Source organism: Rhea pennata, chromosome 3 (genome assembly GCF_028389875.1).
Source record: "Rhea pennata isolate bPtePen1 chromosome 3, bPtePen1.pri, whole genome shotgun sequence".
Taxonomy (NCBI): domain Eukaryota; kingdom Metazoa; phylum Chordata; class Aves; order Rheiformes; family Rheidae; genus Rhea; species Rhea pennata.
The window spans coordinates 113,316,294-113,342,326 of NC_084665.1; the positions used below are offsets into that span (position 1 = coordinate 113,316,294).

At 47.0% G+C, this 26,033-nt stretch overlaps 1 long non-coding RNA gene across 1 annotated transcript; it reads right to left on the reverse strand.

Annotated features, from left to right (window-relative positions):
* Positions 1–1,318: 1,318 nt before the first annotated feature.
* Positions 1,319–17,533, reverse strand: LOC134138831 (uncharacterized). Its single transcript, XR_009958028.1, has 3 exons — positions 17,446–17,533; positions 9,083–9,135; positions 1,319–2,809 (listed from the first exon to the last, which is right to left on the reverse strand). It is a non-coding gene; the product is annotated as an uncharacterized LOC134138831 (long non-coding RNA).
* Positions 17,534–26,033: the final 8,500 nt, after the last annotated feature.

Sequence of the window (26,033 nt, forward strand, 5' to 3'; positions counted from 1 at the left end):
ATGCAGCTGGAGGAAGTAGAGCACAGGCAAAGTTACACTGTGAAGAGGAAGACTTGGGCGTGAAGGCCTGGCCCCGTAGCTGTGCCACGTTGCAGGGCAGAGCTGGCACCATGCGGGAGGCCAGCTGCGGAGATGGCAGGTCTTTTCACATTGCAGCGTGGTGTGCCAGGAGTGGTGCTTCCCTTCAGTGTTGTTTTACTATACAGCTGGAGGCTGCTTGAGTACAGCCACATGCTTTCACTGCCTCAGAATACGGAAGGTGCAACTTATCTCCCTTAGGTACCTCCTCACACACAGCACCAGCTCCTGGGAGCCCTGCACAAGAAAGGGCCTGGCCCAAAGAAGGAAATTCAGATTGAACGGAAATCTAAAACAATAGGACAGTTAAAGGCAAGACAGTGTATAGAGAATCATAGTTGTCTGCAGCACTAGAATCAGTAGGTTTTCTGTGTTTTTCCTGTTCTCCACAAGCATATTCTGTTCATCCCAGTAGGTCTTTGAGAGCTGCTGAAAGCTAGCACAAGCTACGTGAAATTTGGCTGTTGACTCCTGACACAGTGCAGGGAAATGAGCAGAGTTGCTGTTGCAGTTCAGAGATACTCATCTGTCTAAAAATGACTTTTTCTGCTGAAAAAAATAAAGTGCTATCATTTGAAGTTATGTTTTTCCTGGAGAGTAGGGGGGTGATTCTTACCCCAGAGGCACCACCCTACTTACCCCAAGCTGTGCAGGGACATATGCTTTCTTTTAAGAGGCTCTTTCTGAGTCACTGAGGTATTGAAGACCCCATGGCCAATGTGATGAGAGCTCTTGGTGCTAAACTCACACGCTCCATGGAAGACTAGTTTCCTTTCTTCTGCTCCCTTCTGCCTTAGCTTTTGCTAAGCATTGCTGCTGAGTAATGGGACAGCATGGGAGCTCTCAGAAGGCTGCGGTTCAGTCTTGTTGAAGGCTGCCGCAGAGAAGATAATTAGCATGTGAGCATGTGTACCAGAGCATTTTGGAGCAATGCTTCTTTTCCAAACTGGTTTACAGCTCTGTGTTCTGGTATCTGCACATGGCATCCCTCCTGCCATCTTTCATTTCACTTATTCACTGCAGATATTGTACGATGATTCACTAGGCCTCTTAGCAATGTATGATGTAGGTGTTCCTGCTCTATCACATTGGCAAGAACAGCCAAGGAATGGAAGTTTCCCCTTTCGTAATTTGAATAAATGACTAAATTCAAATTTCCTTTGGGGAAACAAGACCATTCAATGATAAATCAAAGTTCACTGGGTCCTTGGATGCAAAAATAACAGTCAAAATGAGAGCCTTTTTCAAAATGACATTTTATGGCTTTACTAAGAGTTATATAGAATACAGATACATTTACTTCTGTTTTATAGATATTAGGAGTTACAAAGGAGAAGTCAAAATACAACATTTTAAGATACGTCCTGCTCTTTCCTCTTGCGTTTATGTAGTATATGTGAAGACTTCATCTGATGTGTTTTATGCTTCGTCTGAGGACAGACATAAGATATTTTTCTACTTCTGATAATAAGCAGCTACTTATAATATGTTAAGATGCAGGTAGAATAAAGGCAGAAACATTAAAATACCAGGTTTCACTCTCAATGAGCATTGAAAATGTAGTATTTTCTTTCAAGCTCCAGACTTTCCATTTTACTTTTCAGTTTTCTAACGATAAAATATAGTGATTTTTCTTCTAGGTTAACTGTTAAGGAAAAGAAATATATGGGAAAGGCAGGAATGATGATTCTGAACATAGAGAACTGATTGGAAACAACTGCTCTACCATAGTGTGCAACTCTGTCTCAAAGCAGATGATGGACAAATGCATACGGGCAGTGCTGGGGATGTGCCTCCTGTTTTCCCTGGTGGATCCATGCCAACAAGCCAGCCAGGAAGAAATTTCTGTGAGGATCTTGCCCTGAAGAGGTTGGGACTCTGACTCGCTGCAGCTGCACATCTCCGGGATGCTGCTGTGAGCAGGAGGAAGCTGGAGCTCTTCTGCTCTTTGTACAAATCTTAGGCTCCCTGTTCACTCCTCAGAGCCTCATTTGCTTAAGCAGGGGGATTTGAACTCCTGGATTATACTACCTACATTTTGAATTGGAGATTTGCTCTCCTTTTCCTTTTATTTTTCCCTGGCAACTCTTTTCAAAGATACAGTGCCAAATTCAGACCTGGAACTGAGGCCTGTATGGCTAAAGGAGTGAATTTGGCCCATATTTCTTAAGTGGCAGGAATGTGAACTTTGTGCAACATCCCCTTAAGTGAAATCTGAACTGAAGGATTTTGTTACATTTTTTTTCTGCCAAAACAAAAAGGTCTTCTCCCAAAGCACCATGCCCGAATATTTACATTCCAGTAAATCCTCGAATGTAAATACCATTTAGAAAAGAGGTCTTAAATATTGATTTACAAGATGCCATGGTCCCTGTTCCAGCTGCACTGATCAGACTCAACAGCTGGTGAGGATTCTCCATGGTCTCAGTCAGAATTGCTCAGGGAGGCTTTCTTCAAACACTCTTCCAAGCTTCCTAAACAGTTGTGTTGCCTCTCATTCTTTACTTGTCTTTTGCACCTCTTTCATGTTGTCTCACTGCATGAGGGGTTATGTTGTTAGCAGTAGTTTTGTTCCAGCTGTGCCTCCAGAAACATGCTTGAAGTTCTCATCACATGGGATTAGATTCAGGGGCCATACTCTCGCTCAATACTTGCCATGAGCTCCTCCTCAGAATAATCATACGATATTGTGGATTGCCCCTCAGGCTTCCTGTTGTTTCCTTGTGAGCATCTGTTGGTTAAAGGAATGAGTAGTTGTTATGAGAGAAAATCAAGCTCTGAAGGCACAAGAAGAACCTTATTTCATTTTTTGTGCATGGAAAAAGTGAAACACGCATGGCTTGCTGCGACACAGAGACTACAACACCTCTATTTCCCATACCCCACGAACGTATCATTTGCTGACATTTTCTAACACTTGGCATCTATTTTATTCTGTGTCTTCATTACAGTAAAGCCTTTACAATGCTCCAGATTGAACTCCCGTAATCCCTTCGTCAATTTTGTTTAAGGCCTGATTAAAGTACTGGGTACCTTTACACCAGTTACTAGTTTTAGATTTTATGTGGAAAGGGTTTTTCTTTTGTATCAGACCATGATCTGTATGTCCTGTGGCTGTCTGCTCTCTCAAGAAGGTCTGCTATTACTGCTAAGAATGGCTTGCGTTTCTAGCACTTTGGTATTTCGTACTGCTTTTGAGATATGGAGGTAGAAGTTAGGTAATTTTATCGAATGCTGGGCCCAAAAAAGTGAGGTCATATGGCAATTTTCATTCACGACAAAGTTCATTGCTCCATCTGAACCACTGTAGCAGTCCAGCAATTTGGCTATATTTTCCTTTGTCTTCAACTGGTTAAATAAGAGATTTCAGTTCCAACCAAAAAATGAACTCAGCCTCCTCAAACATAAGCTCTTATGCTTTATATTTATTTTGCCATCAATGTGATTCTCAGGTAAGTGATGTGTGAAATAATATTCAGAGGAGAACTGGAATGTTTTCTCGTTGGTATTCTCAGAGATGGTTTATGTTTGGTGCAATGAAAATCAATAGATTCTCTGCACGAGGATCTCTTCTTTCTCTGCATGAGAAAAACCAGTGAAAGTCTTCTGCAGATTTTGGCCACTGCAATTCACACTACCAGACAAGTCTATTTTATTTTGCCCTCCAGGACTCGAGGTAGGATACAGCAGCACAACAGCTGACAAACAGGTTGTGTTGCCTTGACCTTTTGGGGAACTGTAAGGCAAGAAAGCTGGGCCTTCAGCTTCATACCCTGGAAGTCTGGGCACGTTGCTCCATGAAATGGGTAATGCTGAAGTGCTGGGCTAGTGGAGACTCGTACTGGTAAATCCAAACTGTATAGTGCTGTGCCGTGCCATGTGAAATGATTCAGATGTGGAATAGGGGCACTAGCCAAAGGCTTTATCTAACCTAAGGCCTTGATTCTCACCAGGTCAGCTGCAGATTTGTGCTAGCAATGCTGTTATCAGTTTCCCTTCTCCCTTAAAGAGAGACAATGTTTGTCCAGCTAGTTGAGCAAAGGTTGACACATAAAGGTTCGCGAAGCTGAGTGGACACAAATGCTAAGAGGGAGTGCACAACAGCAGAAATCAGAACACAAAGATTTTGCTTTCAGCAGACAGTACAAACATCTCTCCATTCTGGTATCTGTGTGGGGGTTTTGCTGGGCTGCAATCCATTTGAAGGAACTTGGATAATGATACACTTTCATAGACCTCTAACGTAGTAGGCTTATTATGTGGCCATCCAGTGATAGAGACCAAATAAGCAAGAAATAAATGATCTTGTATGGCAGGTGGTTGCCTAAGAGTAGATACTTTCATAGCTAACAGCATGGTTCTAACTCTGATCCAGCCAATGAGACTTATTATTTAGCATCTCTTCACTGAGCAGTTCTCTAAGGATGAGATAAATAGTCTTGCAGCTGGGATGAATTTGGTCATTAACACACTTCGGTGAAAAAACTGAGGGCCAATCTGTTAGGTGAAATCAAAGGAGATGCCTAAAAGCAGGTAAATAAATGTAGAGTTAAAGAAAAGAGCTCTGAAATGCTGAAATGCTTTCCTAAGGAGATTTTATCATATATGCGTGATGCTTTCAGAAACTGTTAGTCTTTTGTGACAGTCCAGAATTGTTCTCCTTGGGCAAGGGAGCATCCATAAGATTTCTGCAACAGGCAGCAGTCAGTGTCCCACTGTTGTCACCTCAGAACAAACTAGATCAATTTAATTGCATCTTTCTGTTCTTCTCTGCGCATCTTTCTGTTCTTCTCTGCTTAGGACAGAAAAACAGAAAGTCCAGCTAATCCGACTTAGCTGTGTCTGTGACATGGCCTGCAGATGTCAGAAAAAAATTTATGTTTTTCCTGGAGTCACCTGGCGACCAGCTGGCATGGCAGCTGGGTACTGTGGGTCCCCCCGTGTATTTACATTGCACGGTGCCCTTGACAGCCAGATCCACTGACAGAGCCATAAATGGCAGCACAGAAGACTTAGCAAGAGGACTTTTCTGTTTATTCCTTCGTTCATCTTCCTTCTTCTGACAGACTGTGAGCAATCTGGTTGCCACAACAGCAAAGAGGGTAACAAGCTGGAAGAAGGTTTAAAATCAGTGTCCAAGAACTAGAAATGCACAGCAGCAGTTGCAAAGCAAATTCTTTGTAAGAATCAGGGAAAGGAAATGTAGAAATCTGACTTAAAACACAAAACTGGCACACAATTTATTGACTAAACTCTGTGCTGTGACAATCCTTAAACTAATTTTATATTATGTGATGAATTAGAAGCAGAGCCCTTGGCAGCATGCTTGCAGGCCCACAGAAGATTCATTGTTTTCTCAGCAATTGCATAATTTCCACTGTTAATTATTCTTGATGCCTTGGTCTGTATGGTGACCTTTAAGCACAGGAGAAAATCTCCAGATAAAATTCAACCTTACTGAAAAATGCATGTGCTTTTAAAAAGACAAAAGCAAAAAGCCCCCTACCATACAGATCCCATAATTTAGCAGGAAAAACAGAGACGTTTTTATTTCATGAGCAAAGAGAAAGGGGGAAAAGCAAGTCACAGCTCACATTCTTTCCATTGTTGTGGCAAAGTTCTGTATTATTTAATAGGGAAAAACTGAAATAAATCAAAAAAAATAGAGGTGCTGTCTGGATTCCACCATAAGGCCACCAAGCAGTGGGACGGGCTGCCTGATATGTTTGTGCAGCCTCTATCCTTGGAGGTTTTCAAGCCCCAGCTGGACAAAGCCCGGAGCAACTAGCTGCTCCAGAAGCAGAGGAGGCCCCTCGCTGCTCTGATCTATGCAGCAGCCAGGTCTGCCTGGAGGTGAAGGGATTGCAATTATGTCAAAGTGCTCCCTGTTCTATACAACAGAGGGCTGATAGACTTTCTGATTTGGAAAATAACAGGTCAGTACATTGAGGGGAAAATTACTCAAAACCCAACTGTCCTGGGGGACCGAGAAACCTAAAAAGCAAAAATGCTGAGAGGACAGAAGTAACTGGAAAACAGACAAGAGGGGAATTTGCAGCATGGTAGGACAGCAAAGAAAAGGCTAATGCAACTCCAACAGGATCCCTGTGCAGGCTTCTGGGTATCTCATTATTAAAAAGTTATTAACAGCTTGGAGGGAGTCTAGAAAGCAGCAATAAAAATGATTTAAGGGGATACAGCAAAGCAATTTAGGAAGAAGGAAAGCAAGAAATGAGCTCTACTTCAGCTAAAGGCCTCTCTGTGTTTTAAGATTATTAAGGGAGGGGAATCTTTTAATGAAAATACAATGAATGGTGCAATGGGAAGTGAATGCAAAGGGCAAAATTAGACCAAAAATGAGCAAAACCATCTTGGAGCAAGGTATGAGGCATGATGTGCCAGCCTCCCCAGTGGCAGGGATAGATGGCAGTGCTGAGATCCTGCTGCGCACGGGCCATGGTCCTGGGCAGCTGCCTGGTGCCGGGTCTGGTAATGATGTCCCTAATGGGGCAGAGTGACAAGCTCCTTGGTAGAAACCTCAAGTAAATGCCTAAAAATTAGGTGGGATGAATCTAGGCCACTCTTTTTTTATCACTTTTCTGAGGATGGGGAAGTCCAGGATTAATCATTAAAAAGCCTTCTGAAGCCCTTGCGACTGAAAAATGGGTCAAAACAACACCTTGCTAACTTCGCTAGTGACACAAGCATTGGGAGCAATTATAAGATCATCGTTACCATTCCTGGGCCATATCATCTGGCCGGCGGCCTACCAGATGTTAGAGTGGTTCACAGAACAACTGTGGTGGGGCAAAAAGTGGCACAATACCGTCAAGAATAGATACAGCTATATTCCCATGCACTTGGAAGGTACTTATTAGTGCCTGTTTCAGATTTTTATTTGGTGTCACACATACTCTTAGCCTGAATATTAAAAAAAAGAAAAATAGCAGTATATATCCCCTACAGAAACAGTGGCTGCAAGTTTTCAGGCATCCCTTCCCCATTTGATGGATGTTGCCTCATCTCTGCTGCCCTGCAGCTTTGCAGTACAGTAGGTCTGCATCTATTGCATTTGACTGCTCTCTTGGCAGGTAATATTAAGCCTCCTATCTAGTTATTTTCTCCCTGCTTGAGGTTTATTTCTTTTGTAACTGGTTTTATGGGTATTTCTTCGGTCAGCAATCCTATTACGGCTAGGCTGATTTTGGTGCTTGTAACATCAGTGTTTATCTAGCGTAACCTTAGCCACAGAAATCCATGGAAAGCCACAGAAGGATGAGACTTCTACACAGATTAAACACGCTCTCTGACTTGATGCGATTTGATTCCTTCAACAAAACTAGGTTGTTTTGCTGAGGTGCTCAAGCATTTCCAAAGAGTTTCTGTGTAGTTTTGACAGTAGAAATTGTGATCCTATGCATTATGTTAAGGGCACGCTAGGCTGAACGTAACGGGCTGTGTTACGGGGCTCTGGATGGGTATAAAGGAAATGTTACATTTTGTATATTGAACTCCTAGGTCTTCCCTTCGCATGTTGAACAGGGAGAGCGAAGGAAATGCTGGGCAGGGAATGACAGGGGCCAGCGAGCGCCTCGGACCGCAAAGCTCAGCGGGGGGAAGGCAGCCAGCTAGGCATGGCTGAGATTTCGAGTAAAGGCTTGAAAGCCCTCAGAGGACAAGCACTGTTCAGTCGTCCCCGTAGTGCAGAGGCCACTGAGGATGCTGTGGCGCTCAGGCACAGTCACGCTCACGGCGAGAGCTCCCAGTGCCTTGCCACGGCCTGGTCAGCCCTGGGGAAAGCAGAGGGGAGCCCAGTTTCCAGAGGGCTCTGGAGAACAGCAGTTCCGTCTGGTCTGCTCCTGGCCAGCGCCGAGGGTGAGGAGGGAGGGGGACGGCGGCTGACGCGTGAGCTTGCCTGTCACATCCATCAGCACTGCCTGGCAGTAGTAGGTCACACGGCCTGACAGCTGGGATTTTCAGATTAGTCTGCCCATGAGTGCTTCAGGAGGAACGGGGATGCATGACAGTCAGAAAGAGCTTAACATTTCAGAGAGCCACTCTTTAGTGTAAGGAGATGATAGTTTAAAACAGTATTTTAAGCCTTTTAGTTTCATCTGGGTTTCTTCAACATGTACATCAAACTCTTCCCGTTGCTCTTTGCTGCAGGCAGCTTTAGAGGTGCAGTCTGCACTGCTGCTTTCACTTTTGGAAAGATGATTTCAGGCTTCTTTTCTTTGACACCTAGTGCAGTATGCCCCCCCTCCTTCCACAGTCTAGAGGGACTCTCGTGTCTCTAACTGTTGTAGTACGGGAAATTACCATGAGTTTTACCCTTATGGTTCCTGGGGAGAAAAGAGATGTTTTCCTCCTTCCATACATGCTGCAGAGCCCATAGGAGACCTGTGGGTAAATCGTAGCCTGAGCTACTCACCAGAGCACTCCTCCCCAGTTGCCTGCACAGTTCCTGCCAGATGACTTCGCAACACACGGGCTTCCTAATTCTGCACTACTCATGCCCAGGAATGAATCTCTGCACCGTACTTAAGCTGGAGCCTGGATCTCTTCAGGCAGCACGGCCCTGGATTTTTAAATTGGGAAATAGCTACAGGACAGACTATTTAGAACTATAAATAATTTGATGCCATTCCCACTTCTCCTGTCTTTTGTGCTGCAGGAGGCATGTAGGACTAGCTATGCCTGTGTTTGCTTCCTCCCTTCCAGCTTGTGCTGCTCCAGGCCCTTCCACCCCAGAGCCCTGGCTGCCAGGTGGAGGAAGCCCTCCCCTCTGCAGGTCCAGGGGCCAGAGACCGGCCTGGAGCCATGCGGGAGGGCAGGTGGGGAAATCGGTGCACGCAGCTGTCCGTGGGTGGGGGAGTCTGAGAATGCGCAGTGCAAGGAGCTTTCCTGCCTTGAGTCACTTGGTGCACACAGCAAGGCAGAGCAGCATTTAGCCACGATGATATTGAAAGACATAAGCTGGGAAATGAAAGCACGGGTTACTTACTCATTGTCAACGTTGTTATTCTCTGGGTCCGCCAGGCTTCTTGTCAATAAGGCCTTGAAAAGAACAAATGTCAGAGCATCACTTATTTCCATTATATTACTTTAAAGTTACCTTCACCTCTAATGGCCATAGCTGCACTCATTTACACCCCTGAACAGCTTCTGTGAAGACAACACAGGCACAAAAGAGTCCACTGAATTAACAGTAGTGCTGCTAACTCTGTTTTAGCATCCAAGGCACCTGTGCAGCTTCAGGCCATGGAAGTGAAATCACTGCATGGCACCTGATTAGACTTCCAAATTTCCTGTGAATATGCGCTACACAAATCAGTAGGTAGCAAGTAAGTTTTGGGAGTGCGGACCTAACTCTTTTCATCTGGCAAGTCAATTTTCCTGCTGTAAAGTACTCACCATGCAGCACCCACAATGCTTGCTGAAATGATCCAGCTTGAAGGTGAAATATCCTCATTTCATATGCTGTAATCCTAGAGCAGTCCCCTCAGACACCAGTGCAATCTCCTTCTCTGGGGATACTCAAAACCCACCTGGATGCAATCTTGTGCAACGTGCTCTTGGTGACCCTGCTTGAACAAGGGGGCTGAACTAGTTAATCTGCAGAGGTCCCTTCCAACCTCAATCATTCTGTGATTCTGTGATTCTGTGAATGGGGCCAGTTAAAGCCAAATTTAGTGGTATTTAAAAAGGGATGATGATCAGATCTTGTGCCCACCAAATCAAACTGGTAATGAAATCACTGCAGCCAGGCCAAATGCAAAGTGCTAGCCCCAAAATACCACTTTCATTACTTTGGGCTTCTTTATTTTGTACTCTCCTAGGCAGATCAGGGGAAGGGGCAATGATCATGGCTTTGCCCATAACTAGACCTGTTTTGACTTGCCATTATTTTTTCTTAGCTGTCCTTCTTTTCCTATTGTCCTGTGTTTTTATTTATTTATTTTTTCTGTGTAGTCCTGATCTGGGGGACCTGATTCATACAGGTTATTCTCATTCTCATGATGACACTAACAGATATTAAATGGGCATTGAGCAGAAGAAAAGTAAGGCATTGGCACCCAGAAAGTAAAGAACAAAGTTGTTTCATCAGCATGGAAAAGAGGAGAAGATTATTTTTTGAAGAAAAAAAAGGAAGTAAAGGCAACAGAGCAGTGTGGAAGCAACTGCAACTACCTGATTTCATTTGGAGGGGAGATGTTTTCACTATGTTTGCTCTTTAGCTGCTGCTCATGCAAATGGCCTGGACTTGAGGCTTAAACTAGCGCTGGCTCAGATACCATGAGGCAGATAGACCCTTGGCAGCAAACTTTGACTTCTCTCAGTTTTTTGGGTGGGTTTTGTGCTGCCATGCTCACCCCTGGATCCCATGTCTGAGCTGGTGAGTGGGATGGCAGCAAAAACAGCTCTCTCATGACATGGTTTGAAGCCTTTTCTATCTGGGCTACAAGTTTCCTAATTTCCATTTCTGGAGCTGGAAAAGGTATCTGCTTTCCACATTCTTTAGCATCCCAGCTGCTTGCTTAAACTGCAAACTAAATTTCTACCAAAGATCTTGCAGTATCTTTTGATGCCTTGCAAAACCAAGTGCATCTCCTTCAGAGGTTTCCTAGCTCTGGCAACAAATTTGTTTCCTGTGGAATAGCCCAAACTGTTCTAGAAACAGCTCCTTGGATCAAAATGGTGACGAGGCTGTGCGAGAAAGCTGACTGGGAATAAATAGAGTTCCCTTCTGGTTATTTAGCATCGTTTCTTGGCAATCTCCCACAACTGACAAAAGCAAACACAGTCCGTCACTGCAATGCCAGGAGCGGGGCAGCGATGAGCTCTTGTGGCCAGCTCCTGGGAGCGCCCCCAGCCGTGCAGCAGGCCCTCGCCCCAGCCTGCCGGTCGCCTCCTCCGCATCCCTCCACCTGGCAAACCACAGCATTCACCTCGAGCGCTGCGGGGGGATAGCGCTTCGAGCAGCGCTTTGATTCTGCTCTTCCTGCAGTGAGAACTCATCTTCCAGCACTTCCAGGCAAAGGATGAGTTTGTATCATTTTAGGGAGGGGTTTGAATTGTACAGTAGGTTGCCCTTTCCTTTTTTTCCCCCTCTTGCGGCTGACTCCTCCATATTACGAGCTGTACGTGGTGTGTGGGTGGAAGACAGAATTAATTAGTCATCAGTACAGAGCAGCTCTGGTTAGCAAAATCTGCTTCTCTGTGCAAAATTAGCTCCCACCTTCTCCAAGGGATCTATCAGCAACAACACTTATTTCCCAAGAGAACACCACATTGGCGCAGGTAGATCTTGACTGACATTTTAATCTAGTGCATCAAGAGAAAACTGAGGGGGAGTGAAAATCATGGCAACTCCAGTCCATGTTTTTCCACCTCCATCAAAATCATCATGTTTCAGGGGCTGTTTCTAATTCATCCAAGATGGGCTAGTAATGCAGAGATTCGAGATGACAAAGCGACGTGATGATGCAAGCGGCTGGCAGGATGCGGAACGCGGCATGTTGCATGGCGTTAGACACAATAAAACCCAACCCCACCCTGCCTGCTCAGGACTGCTGTAATGTCTATGTTGCAAGTTCAGCAGATAATTAGTATTAGTCCTTTATGCAGGTTAATATGATGCACACTCGACGATACTTTAATATTAGTGGGTTCCTAGCCTGCAGCTAAACGGGTAATCGCTGGCCTGTTTGGCCTAGCCTCTCTTAAGAGATAAATGAAGTCAGCTTCTCATTTCTGCAGCTTGCAGTCATCTTTTTATTACTCATCCAGACTATAGTGTGGCTCCTTGCTTTCCACCCTATTCCTAGCATGGGCACATTGTGCTGGGGTCTGTTGTGACACGAAGCAGCGCAGCCCCAGAGCGAGGACTGACATTCCCCCTTGCCAGTCCCCAACTTTACGTGGGCCTGAGTGGCATCAGTTGCAGGTGGGATGGCTGAAGAGGTCCATGCCCCTTGCTGCCACTCTGTCCCTCCACAACATGGTGCAGCCTCTGCAGGCAGGATGGCTGAGCTGCATATGAAATAGCTCAAATAGCTCCTGAATTGCTTCAGTTTGAGGTCTGAGATACTAAATTCACCCAGTTTTTGGTTTAATTTAACAGAATGACATGTGAGCTACAGTGGTCTAAACGTTATTGCACATACAAGTTAACTGTCCCTTACGCTTGGGCTGCAGCCCCACGAGCAAGGCAGGGAGAGGGGTGATGACAGCAGCTATTGCTCTCTGCTGATGCATGAGTCAATGCTCTTGGGGTGCATGGTGTCGCCACACTGAAGCCAGGGTGAGCAGTGGCCACCAGAGGTGGTCCTGCTGCCCCGTCCACCCCGGCTCTCTGCTGTTCCCTGCTATCACACCTGGCAATCGCACAGCGAGGGCGAGCTGGCCTCGCAGAGAGCCCCGGCTCTGGGATCGCTGGGCTGACATGCTGGTTGCACGGCTGCACACCTTTAGCAGCTCTGAGCGGCCCCACTGGGCTATGTCGAAACCAGTGAACTTTAAAGTACCTTGACTCAACTGTAAAAATATCATAGATTCCAAAACTGGCCAAATGCAGCAGGTCAGACCATGGGGGCCGGTGCTGGGCAGCTGCTGTGATCTGGTTTACCAAAACAGCTGTAGCCCATCATGCGTGGGGGAGCCTAGAAGACTGAGCCACCTGCAACGCCCACAGTGGAGCAGGGTTACCTCCAAGAAGGCTCATCTCTCTAGCACAGTGTCACCAGAGCCAGCACATTCATCCGCACTCCCATGTCACAGCCTGTCCTGTCCTCAGCTCGGCCAGCCCAACTGCTCGTAGAAGCACCCTGCAAACCAGATCTGGACACCCATCTGAGCTGAAATTAAAAACTCGCCCTTTGGGTGGCTCCAGTTCACAGGACAGCTCAGGAGCCGTGCTGGCGTGACAGCAGGGCAGCACGCTCCAGCAATGCGGCACGCGACGCTGGCTAAGCCAGTTATCCCTGCTGAAGACAGCATCGCCTGAATCTGCAGCTGAAGCTATCACAGGCAAACATCTAGCTTAGGTAATGCGTAAGCAGACACAAAACGGGAAGTAGAGCCCCAGCTGAACCTCGGGCAGGCGAAGTACTGTGTGCCTGCACAGCGGCACCTCGCTCCAGCCTGCAGCAGCATCCTCTGGCCAGCGAAGGAACTGGTTATCTGCTGAGGAAGGTAACTGGGAGGAATGTGGGGTGCTCCTTCCGAGCCAAATAAAATACCAGCTTTTGGTTGTTCTGTGCCTGCCCTGTGTTTAGTTGAGGTCAGGAATGGTTTCAGGACAGAAGTGACCCAGGCTCTCTGCAGAGAGATGCTGGGGAAAAGAACTACCTAGGCGGCAGTTTTCTAGATCCAGCTGCAGCGCAGCTGTGCTGGGAGGGTGACAAGCTCTGAAAGCCCCATTGATACTGGTGTGGGGCGGCAGGGACCAGCACAACTGGCTGTTCGCAGGACTGTGCTGAAATTTTAGACTCTCTTAAAAAGAGAAGTAACACTAAAGTTAAAGAGAGGGGGGAGAGCTGCTCCCATCACCGTAATCTGAAGTTGTTGAAGTCCCAGGTGTGAAAGCAGAAAAGACCTTTCTTTAAGCTGCCCTGGCCAGTGGAGAACTGCTCCCTACATGACTGTGCATTGTCCAGAGCAGGGAATGAGAATGTCTCGACTCAAGGGCATTTTTGACCACTAACACAAACAGGAAAAAAATGATGAAATAAACTGCTAACAGCACTGAATTAAAAAGATCATATTTCTGTAGTGGGAAGCATATTTTAACAAGAGTAGGGAAGAAAAAGTCTAGTTGAGTTCGTGTAAGAAACTAATGTGTTATGAAATTAAATGTGCCCACGCAACCTTGTAGGTGTTTGCAGTGTGGCCTGGCACCGGGCCCCTCTCTAAGAAGGAGGGAGACGAGCCGGGCCAGGCAGCCGCGAGGTGACGCTGCACCACACGGCTCTGCAGAAAGCACATTTATCTGCCTGGGAAAAAATAAGCAAAGCTTTGAAGACTTAACTGGCGTTTTGAAAATATTTGCCAATCCCTCTAGACTACCACTAATAGACCCTGTCTGAGCTATTGCAGGACTACAGTAGGGGTGATTTGAGTTACTGTAATCGAGTTTGGTCTCCAGTAAGAAGGAGCAACAGCACTGTGGAAAAAGCTGTTAAAAGCAAGACCTTAGCATGTCTGTGTGATTTTCCATTTCAGGAAACCAGTGGTGAAATGACTGAGGCCATGGCTTCTCTCCTGGTTTCCACAGGGAGCCACCACCCTGTTCTGTGCTGTGAAAGCATTTGCAAAACCGCAAATATTTTTTCTGCGTTAGTAAAGAAACATAGAAATAGCATGCAAAATCATCTGCCTCCCGAGGGGGGAGCTGGAATCACAGGCAAACCTGAAAATGAACATTTGATGCTGATAGGAGGTGTGGGGTCTGCTCCAAACTGGGCTCAGGTTCCCTTTCAGGGTATGGATCCCAGCCCACTGCTGAGAAATACTTTTACACTTCCCACTCCTAAGCACTATCTGAATGTACTGGAGTTGGCTTGAGCCTTTAAATGCAGCAGTTTCGCTTTCACCAGCCCTTGCCATCTGGCTTGACTGCTGATCAGTGTTGCCAGCTTTTTGCTGGATGACAAAACACATCAAAGTTCGGGTGCAAACACACACAGTGATGCAAATCACAACTACACTGAAGAGCTGACCCCTTCTTGCAGGCAACCTCCCTTTGCTGCCAGGTATCCTCCTAACCTGGCCTAAACTTTTACCTACTAGGCTTCGTGAGCCCTGAGCTCAATGCACGCTTTGCTCCTTCATTGCTTTTATTTCTCCTCTCACTTTTCTGCCATTGATGCCGTCTCATTGCCTTTCCTTCTCCCTCATTTTTTCCCACTAGCTCTGTTGAATCAATCTGCCCTTCTTCCTTTGCTGATATTCCTCTTTGCCCTTCCCATGGTTTGCACAGCTGAGTAGGGCAAAAGAAGGAAGTTCCCACCATGTGAAAGCAAGTACAAATCACCGGCCAAGAAGCTGGCAAGATCAAGAGAAATTGCCCTCAAAACTTCTAGTAAGGAACTAGTGACGCAATGAACCTCATATCCCTTTCCAGAAATCTTCTGCGCTGTCCTCCTGGGACGGGTGGGACTGCAGTATGCAATGACCTAAAACATCTAGTATGATGTTTTTTACATCCAGTAAAAGCATCCAGTAAACATTCAAAACTGTTTTGTGAACAGCTTCAGCCCCTCTTCTTACAAGCTAGTCACTTCTTGGGCCTCAAGGAGCCAGAGCTATAATCCACGACTGCTCTCTGGCTACCTCAGATTCAAGGGGGAAAAAATCCTGCTAAGAATAGCTTCAAGATTCACCAGAAAAATAGTCCTAATAGTCTAAGATTCTTGTTCTGTCTTTGCAAAACACCGTTAATTCTTCCCTATCTTTCAAACAAGTTGTCCATTGCAGATGAAAGAGTACTTTCTTCAATAGCTCCAGCTTGACTGGGGCACCTAAGGCTGACTGTACAAGCTGGGTAACGCCTTGGGACTGTAGTAACTTGTATAATGATACATAAAACACAGTAGCTACCTGCTACCTGCTAACAGTGCACACAGGTAGCCTTGCAACTTACTGGGGAGTTTCTCATTGCTGGCCGGTAGCTCTCCCTCCCTGCAGAACGCAGCCGCTAAACCAAAATAGCTTTGGTTCAGTTAAGGCCAAAAATGTATGCCTGAGGCCACCCTATCATCTGCCTCAGGCATGGCTCGTCTGCCCTGCTGGGAAGGTGCAGCGGAGCAGCTTGAAATCATAGATTTGAACTGCCCTTCCCATGCCAAATGGACAAGAGTCATCAGTGGCGGCTGGACAAGGAGGAAAAGTTCATACAAAACTTGTGACTCACACAATGTACAGTTTCATGCTGCATCCACCTAGGCACCACTCAGTGATTTAAGCCCAGGTTTGTCAGTTCTCATTATTGGACTACTTACTTTCTACTGCCATAGTATATCGTCCTGCAACTTATTTGAGGAGCCCTTAATCCCATGGTGGGAGCAATGTCACTGCCTTTTTTGATATATATTTAGTAAGAATATATATTGCCTTAGGATAATATAATTATTATTTTAAAAAATTCCAGCCGTGATACTCACATGCAGAGGTGGAAGAAAAATGGACAACAACAGCCTTTACTCCCACACATAAAGATAAATGGGGAAAGTCAGTAGGACTATTCATATACGAGAGTCACTCAGAGGAAAAAGTGGTGCTGGACTGAGCTCCTGTTCATGCTGTAAGAGGGCTTGGAGTTAAAATAGCAAATAAAGTATGTGAGAATACAAGACTTCTATTCTTCTGTTTCCGAATCTTATTTGCTTTCATGTTTTTCTCAAAACTTTTACAAAAAGGTTTTTCACTCTGAACCATCATCAAGTTTTCTAAAGGTAAAATTATTTTTATCAAAGTTACCATTACCCTGTGGATATGCAGTTTGGCAATGGAAATTGAATAATTCTAAAGAGAGTAAAACTCAGCAATTTCCGTTTTAAAATCTGTTACTTTAGTCTTGTGATTCTGGTGTATCTGCCTGGAGCAGCATTTATCTAACAAACAGAATTCAGCTTCCAAAGCCGAGCTGACATCAAAGATGCTGGTGCTTTTTGGCTTCATAATCAGATGATACAGATGCTGCTGTTATTTTTGGTTTGGAGAAAAAACCCAAAACATTTATCTCAGCTCTATTCAGAGGAAAACCCATTATCTGTTAAACAGAAAAAGATCAAAATGATTCTTTAAGTAGAGTAAGAGCGTTATTGCAGGAGATTGGCAAACACTGAATGTCAGTTTTACATCCACGTTTCAAAACTTCTATTTTCTAAGTCCTACCAAGGGAAAAGCATGAGCCATACTTTATCTCCTAATACCGAGATATTTCTCGAAGAGAAACTCTTAGTAGCATGGAGAAATCTGAGACCACGATGGCCTTCTGTTTCCAGAAGGATGTTTTCTTGAATTGGAGCTAGCGAACGGAAAGAAGAGCAGCAATTAAACAGCCGTAGGAACAGGTTGCCAGCAAAGATAAAGACAGCTCAGCGCAATTCAGATTTTGGCTAAGCAATGGTTATGCCAGTTAGTATCAGCTGGGGGTAAGCTGGGGACAGCGAAGGACAGATCCTGCCCGGCAGCTGCTCTTCCTGCTGGCTGGTAGAGCCGAGGTGCGGCGTTCCTCCGGGGACCGAGGCGACTTTGGGCGGCTGCGGAAGGGACGGGAGGCACGAAGGAGCGGGCGTAAAGCCGCCTCGCCGGCGCGGGCGGCCGCGGAGGGCTCCCGAGGGCGCCGCCAGCGCCGACACTTACCGCCGGGGCGGGCGGGGGCCCGGCGCCGCCGCCGCCTCCCGCCGCCGCGGGCAGCGCCGCCGCCTCCTCGCGCTCCGCCAGCACCTCCCGCTCCGCCGCCGCCGCCGGCCCCGCGGCCCGGCCCCGGCCCCGCCGGCGGCGGCTGCTGCCGCTGCCCATGGCCGCCGCCGCGGGCCGGCCCGCCTGGAGGGGCCGCAGCCGGCGACCGCCTCCCGGCGGGGAGCGGCCCGGGGCCGCGGAGCGGGGGCGGGAGGCTGCGCCGGGAAAAGGAGGCGACGGCGAGCGGCGGCGCCGCGGCCAGCGGGTCCCTCCCGCGCGGGGGCGGCCGCGGCCGCGCAGGTCCCCGCGCGGAGCCGCCGCCGGAATGCCCTCATGCCAGGCTGCAGCGGCCGCGGGATGCCCAGGGATTCAGACGTGTGAGCAGCAGCCGGGATCTCCCGTGCACCAGATGTGAGATAGGCAGCAACCAGGATGCCCAGTGCACCTGATGCGAATGGCCAATGGGATGCCCAGGGCACCAGATGTGAGAGGCAGCTGGGATGCCCAGGGTGCCAGATGTGTGAGAGGCAACTGGGATGCCCAGGGCGCCAGATGTGAGAGGTAGCTGGGATGCCCAGGGCGCCAGATGTGTGAGTGGCAGCGGGGATGCCCAGTGCACCAGATGTATGGAGGCAACCCGGATGCCCAGTGCCAGCTGGCTGTGGTAGTTTGGGTGCAGATACTGGTGCCTGGTGTTGTCAGTTTTAACCCCTGCTGATGCTTAGAAATCAAAGCACCACTAAGACGGTATTCAAAGCAAGGGTACTTTGCTCTCGTATTTATAAAAAGAAAATAAAAAAATAGCACTAATACTTGACGTTAGTAGTCAGAGTCTCCAACACCACTGTCAATCTGCCTGGTCAGTGCCTTAGCTGGGATGCCACTTGCTGGTGATAACTCAGTTCCTTGGGTCATACACGTTTGTAGACCTTAGTGAACATGGATGGTAGCTCTGCACCACCCAGAGCTCTCATCTCCCACTTGCAGCCAAAACCACACTGTCCTTTGAGAGAAAGTATCCAAACCAAATCCCGGGTATCCTGGGGTGCATTAGGAAGAGTGTTGCCAGCAGGTCGAGGGAGGTGATCCTGCCCCTCTACTCAGCCCTGAGGAGGCCTCATCTCGAGTCCTGTGTCCAGTTCTGGGCTCCCCAGGACAAGAGATACAGGGAGCTACTGGAGAGAGTCCAGGGTAGGGCTACAAAGATGATCAGAGGACTGGAGCACCTGCCCCATGAGGAACGTCTGCAAGAGCTGGGCCTGTTTAGCCTGGGGAAGAGAAGACTGGGGGGGATCTTATCAATGTGCACAAGTACCTGAAGGGAGGGTGTCAAGGGGACGGGAACAAACTCCTTTCAGTTGCCCCGTGTGACAGGACAAGAGGCAATGGGCAGAAACTGAAGCACAGCAAGTTCTGCCTGAGCGTGAGGGGAAATTTCTTCCCTGTGAGAGTGACGGAGCACTGGCACAGGTTGCCCAGAGAGGTTGTGGAGTCTCCTTCTCTGGAGATCTTCAAGGCCCGCCTGGATGCAACTGTGTCTACCATGCTCTAGGTGACTCTGCTGAGCAGGGGGGTTGGACTAGATGATCTCCAGAGGTCCCTTCCAACCTAACCAATTCTGTGATTCTGTGAAAAGTCCCCAAAGGGCTGAGCAAAAGAATCAGTAATGCAGGAAGGAATGCACTGACCTTAACAACCGTTTTTTCAGCCCATGCTGGCTGGTTCACTCAGCTTAGCTCACCTTCAAGAACAGCCTGTTATTGCAGGTCTCCCACACCTCCAGTTATTTAGATACTTCTGCCCAAGCTACAAAGGGACGTTGTCACCGTCAGGCACAAAATATCAGAAAAATGGACTAAATTCATGCACATCTTACTCTTAGCAAACTCAGACGGCAGTTACAGCTCTTTGCAAAACAACACAGTTCTCAATATTTTGTTTGGTTTTAGGCACTGATTTCACACCTGGGCAGGTCTCAGTTCAGCTGGTGTTCCTGAGCCAGGGAGCTGGTTGTGCCTTTTGTCTCACTTGGGCTCTCTGAGCCCTCTTATATTAAATATAGTCCCTGCCCAAAGAGTAATAGTATAAATAAATAAAATTGCTAATATGCAAAGGCATAGGCTTATGAGTTGTGCTGCTCTTTGCAGAAGCGAGTCTGTGGTATATGTCTGAACAAGCCCAATATGTGTCCCTTGGCAGCACATGACTAACACGCCGGGATGGAGTGAGCCTTTCCTTCACTTGGCACCCACCACAGCCAGCCAGCAGCAACACAGGTGACTCCTGTGGGATCGCAGCTCTGTGCTCTCACCCACCAGCACAAGGAGCAGTGTCTCTGGGATGCCCGGTGTGAAGGGGAGGATGGCTGAACAGCTGTTCCCCTGACTGGCACCACCAAATAATTTTCCTGTGAACCCTGACCATTGATTGCAGTGATTGTGTCTGCTGGATGGCTAGGGCTTGTCCTTTCTAAACTGTCACAGCAAAACCCAGAAATTTGTATCTGAGGGGCTAGAGGAGGCAAGGCACTGAATGGTCAAACTCATCAGCAGAAAGATATTTTGGGGAAACAGGGGAGTCTGGGGAGGAGACTGCTGCAGGGACTCTCATGCGCACCAAAGGCTTGGCTCAGGCGTGGGTGAGGTATGACAGAAAAGGGGTTTGGACCTCAGAAACAGCTTGGGGGAAGGGGCAGAGAAGGGGCCTGGCAGCATGAGGAGGTAATGGGGGAGCTGGGTGTGGAGCTCAGATAGATGAGGAGGAGTGGTGATTTTTGTTGTCAGAAAATTACATAACTCAAACTAAAATATGTTTTAGTTTGACTAAACTAAAATAAACTAAATAAAATGAAACTAAAATAACTTACAAAATGGGTGAAGGATGCAATCCTAGGAACTCCCATTAGCCTGCTTTGACCTGGCAGCACATGGTTTATGAAGACTTCCTTTTGGATGAAGAGGCCCAGGCACTCTCAGTGGTCCCTTGGTCATATTTGCTGAGCAGTTAAAGGCAGCTACATCTCTCCCTGTGTGCCGAGTGGCTCCAAAAACCAGCAAATTTTAACTGCATTAATCTGGTGGGTTATTCAAGTTGGACAGAATAGGACTCTTGACCTTGGTTTTGCTCGCTAGAGTGAGTGAGTTCAGTCCAAAGTTTTACCTCAAGCTGCTTACTTGAATTAACCCAAATTATTTTGTTTTAGCCCAGGAAAGAAAATTCCTCTATTAGTACTGCCTTCAGTAATGAGGAAGCCTTACAGTTCAGGAGGTATGACTGAAAGCAGCAGAGGCAGCAGGGGTTTGGCGTGGGTGGGAGCCGGGCTGCCGCCAGCCCCATGGGCTGCAGCAGGACTGCGTCTCCAGCTTGCAGGGATGTCGTGCTCCACTGCGTTTCCCAGGCCTGCTTCACCGCTCTGCGAGAGGCAGCTTTTCTGAGCTATTTCCAGAGCTGCTCCTCTTTGGAGGCACAGATGGCTCTTGAGTGGCACAGTCCTCCCCGAGGAGAAAGGCCTTTGGGAGACCAGGGACAAAAACATTCCCAGCCAGGAGAAAAGTCGTCCCCCCTGCCCTGTCCCTTGAAGCTGGTGAGTCCCGCTGCACTTTCTCTCTCTTGCGGGGAGGTACACCGGGACACAAGACCGAGCACAGGAGGCTGAGGCAGGCAAAGTTTGTACAAAGCCGTGGGCGGTGGCACTGCGTCCAGGCCCTGGCCAAACAAACAGCATTTATTAATTCAGAGACATTTCAGCTCTCTGAAAGACTGAAGCCTCCTGGAGCGTTTCCTGGCTGCCCCTATGGAAACAGTTTATTCCAAGGCGGCCCCTGCAATTCCTTCGGAAGCAGCGCTGTCTCCGTAAGTGAGCCAAAGGAGTCGTGTTTTGAAGCAGCTGGCTGCCGGAGCCAGCAACGCATTCGAGCGGTGACCCGAAGTGCTGCCATGATTTAGCAGTAACGCTGAAAGACTCTGAGGCCATTCCTACAGAATTCAGTGATACTTCCTGCTGCAAAGACTGCTTATTTTAAGATTAATGAGAATTAGAGAGAAAACTTGCAAAAAGCTAAAGGGCTGCTAAGCACATGACTCCTTGGAAAAATCAATGAAAATTGGCTACCAAATTGCTCCCTGATGGGCTTTTAACACCATTTCCGAGTAGGGTCAGTGGATAATATCTTGGCTAATCTTAAAGAGCAAAGGTTGGAGGTGTGTGGTGCAAGTTGCCGATACGGCATGTGGATCCAGTTGCAGTGGCACGTGGCCAGGCCAGCAGGAGCCGGGAGCATTGACAGCCAACGTGCAGCTTTCAGGAAGGGCTTTTGGTTAATCCCGGGTCCTGGGCTCAGGGCAGCCCAGAAGCTGTTCTGGAGGGTGACACTGCTGTTACATAAGCAGCAGCATCTTGCCTCTTCTGACTCCGGTTGGCACCTCAGCCTTGGATCTGGGAAAGAAAGACACATGCTGCCCTCAAAAGGTTGCCTACCTTCATTAGACAGCACTTTTCAAACCTGACACTCATTTCTTCTAATAACAGAATTATTTACACCAAATATACACACGTCTATACCTATTTGTATCTATATGTTAACACCCAAATCTTGCCCAAACCATATGGCTTTTTCTTTTTTCTTTTTTTTGTATCTTTGTTTTAAGATTAGTGTTATCCATTTAAGCTGCTAACACTGATTTGTGCTATTGTAGTATTGACAGGCTGTAATAGTCTTCCAAGACCAATGGCAATGTGGAGCAGAGATATAGGACTGTCTGGACAAAATGTCACTTTTTGATCTTACCCTGGAATTGCTCATTCCCTGAGGACCAGAATAACCCAGATTGTCCCACTTGATGTCAAATAAGAGGCAACAGGCAGGACTGTTAGCAATCAGTCTTCTCTCTTGCGGCACTCTTGTGCACACATGTGGCAGCTGGATGTAAAGAGGGAAGGGAGGATGATGATGGAAGCACCAATACCCCTAGGGAGCCTAGTGCAGGGATCAGGGGTCTCATAGCAGTGGGTTGATATGAGGGCCAGGCCTTACTGCCTTTCATCTCAGTGAGGCATGGCTAGCAGTGGCAGTATTACTCGTCACAGTATTGCCCGATTGCTGCAGAGCAAATGTATTAGGAATTTGCTCAATTGGTAAAAACAACAGGATGCCTTCGATGTAACAGCCAAAGCAGAACCTGGGGAGATCTGTTTTTTTCAGAAACTTTCTAGGGTATTTGCAGTTAGTTCACAGAAGAAGCTGGTCTTGTAACAATAAATATCATACCGTACGTGTTTAAATTTTGCCTTCTTTTCTGATAGCTGCCATATTTTCAGCAAATCTCCAGGAGGGAAAGATGCAGTCCCTTGGCATAAGAGCTCTGGAAAGCTAAGTTTTTCTTGTAGTCATTTGTATTAGCTAAAGAAAGGATAGAAATTCAAAGTTAAAAATGAAAGGGAATCTCGCCTTGCTGTTCACAGACTAAAAGGCTGGTTTCTCCTGTGACGCCCAGGCATTCTGGGGTGAGCCACCTCTGCAGCCAAAGTGGTGTAGCTTCTCCCTGGATGAGGCAGGCAGAAGGTCCATGTCTTCCTTGACTGAGCCCACCACTGCAAAATCACTGGTCCACCCCTGAGGACGTGACTATTTCCACGTAGCATGGCCTATGCCATGTGGATGTGCCTGCAAGTTTGGGACAACCTTCCTGATTTGGGTGCAGATATGGCCCCACTGTGGGTCTGTTAGAAGTAGCCCAGTGAAAGTCCACAGGAACTTTACTTAGATTAAGTAAACATTGAAGTTTATGCAGCTTTCACCACTCTCTAAGAAGAAAGAAAAGAAACTAGTAAGATTTAGTCTCAATAAAGCAAGCAGGAAAACTTAATCTTTCCTGCTGCAAACTGCTGGACTAGTGTTACCCTTCAGCGAACAGGTTTATTTATTAATCTGTCTTTGTAGCATTAACTTGTGTGCAGTAAAGAAAATATGTACATGGCTCATATCAGAGCCCGCCCATATCGCAAAATGTGACAGCTGGGGCTGATTTTCAGAACCTTTTCCCAGATGCTGCCTTTATCTGGATTTTCAATGATTGTTGCCCAAAGCCCCCCGCAAAATTTATCTGTAATTTTGAAAGTTCTTTAGACATTTGCTTTGATGAAGAAATCTCACTTTCTGTGACTCTGAGCAATATCCTGACCTGACTCTTCTAATTTGTGAAAACTACTGAAAACACGTGTTTAAACACAGAAGCATACTTTTTAAGAGCGTCTTTTCAACACGTCTTGGATTTACCACTCCCTCAGCATTGTCTGTAAACATTCATTCTTTCCTGAGCCCCACATTTTAACGGAAGGGCTCTGTTTTGTTCATAAATGCAAGAATAGCGGTCCAGCCTGGACAAGAGTTATGTTTCATGTGTAACGTGATGTATAAGCCCTGTTCAAGGGCTCCCTCTCTGTCTCAGTGGAAACTCTACTCCTGATTGGATTTTATGCAGAGAAAGTTGCTTCTCACCTTCAGCACAGACAAGGTTTAAGTCTCTCAAGACTGGGTCATCTCGGAAACCTGAACACTCCTGGGGTCCAGCAGGATACAGGATTTCAGCCAAGCAAGGCTGGCTATCTTGCAGCTCAGGAGTGTTAGATGTGGTATAGACAAGCCAGGGCTGCTGAGCCAGGACTCCAGCTCTACTTAGCTGAGACCTGCAAGCAATTGCTGGGTGACCCAGCCATCTCAGTGGGGCCTGGGACCTTTACTTTGTGTAGAAACTCTCTGTGAATAGTGGCTGGAAGAAATGATTTGGTTTACGGCAGTGCCTTCATAGCTTTCTTTTTAAAAAACGAAGCTATTGGTAAAATTTCTTTCTTTATATTCCCTGTATCTTGATTTTAGACTTTGGCGAGACTAGTCCCTTTGACCTGATCCTTTCCAAGATATAGTCATAAGGGGGAACATATACTGATACCTCCCCCAAAAGCACCTATCACAGATTCATTCTGCAGCAGTCACAAACAAACTCTATCGTAGCTGCATCTCAGCTCAGTAAAACACTTTCTTGATGATTTTGATAATGAGACAACTTGCAGACTTGCAAAGTTCTTGGGTGACATCAGGTAGGGAGTCAGGCAGGCAGACAGGTGAAACCAGGCTTTGTTTCCTAGGAGAGAAGCTGCTTTGTTGCCCTGACAGAATCTGACTCTCCAGTGGCTTTTCCCTTGCCTCATCCTGCAAAAAGGCACTGGGCTGCGAGGATACCTCCTTCGGCAACTCTGGCTAGTTGGGCCAAGGGGCCCTGTGAAACTAGGTGCTGGAGTAGGATCAAGGACGGTGGCGCTGCCCTGGTGCTGCTGCAGGCTTGCACTGGTCTTGAACAAGGGACCACTGAGTTTCTTGGTGTCTCCTAAGTAAAATGAGATAATGCTTTCTGGTCTGTCAGTAATGATGAGAGAAGAGGTGAGCAGACAGAGCTTGTTCATTTGGAGGTGAACAGTACTGAGCAGTTATAACTGTAGGAATATTATTTTCTCCTGATGTCCTGAGCTCAAAAGTCTCCTGCTGCTCAGCCCTATGGAGCTAGCATCAAGTTCAGTTTGTACAAGGAGGCCTGAGTACAAGCAGCCACCCCTCCCACCCAAATACAGATGCAGTTAAACTGGTTTAACTTGCACTTAGGAAAAAATAGTCAAAGTTAATATCTTACCAGCAGGCAATAAAACTGACATAGTGTTTGGACAAACTTATGAGTTACGGGAGCTGATGGGTTATCCCCTGTCTGCAGAATGGTGGTGACTGTCCCTGTGTGCCCTTAGCCCACTTCAGGCTTGAGCCAAGTGAGCCACTCACAGACAAGCTACGTTAAAAACACATGCTTGGATAATGTCAGCTTTTGTGGCTCAGGTCATGGTTGCTCAGAGAGGTTGTAGAGTCTCCATCCTTGGGGATATTCAAAACCTGTCTGGACAGGATCTTGGGCAACATGCTCTGGGTGACCCTGCTTGAGCAGGGGTTGGGCTAGATGATCTTCAGAGGTCCCTTCCACTCTCAACCATTCTGTGACTCTGTCTATGATAACTTGTTGAGTGGCTGTAACATAATCATGCCTGATCCCTTAATGATATGCATGAACCATTCTGCTCTTAGCAAACCTGTATATCTCCTAATGAGATTGAGAGATTAGGCAGGTTTGTAGCAAAGATATCTAAAATGAGCTTTGGCTGAGTACATGCTGTGAATGGGCTACTCCTGTATGGGATGGCGGAGGTGGTAGAGTGGAGACCGCTAAGTCAGGGTGGCCTGAGGGAAAGGTAGGGCAGCAATTTCCAGGTCTTTATCTGAAAAGGGTGGTGTGAGTGGGAATAGCCTATGCTGGCAATAACCATAGTGAAGAGACCTTCCTTTCATCTCACCTGGCTTTTAAGTGCAAAATTGCTGATGTGCTTTTACAAGGGGAAGCCTTTGCATTTTTCTAGTTGAAAAAAGCTTGTATAATTTTAAGTATTTCACATTTGATGAGACTAATGGCAGAGAAGTTTTTAAAAGCATTTCCTTTATAAAAACTTTGGCCTG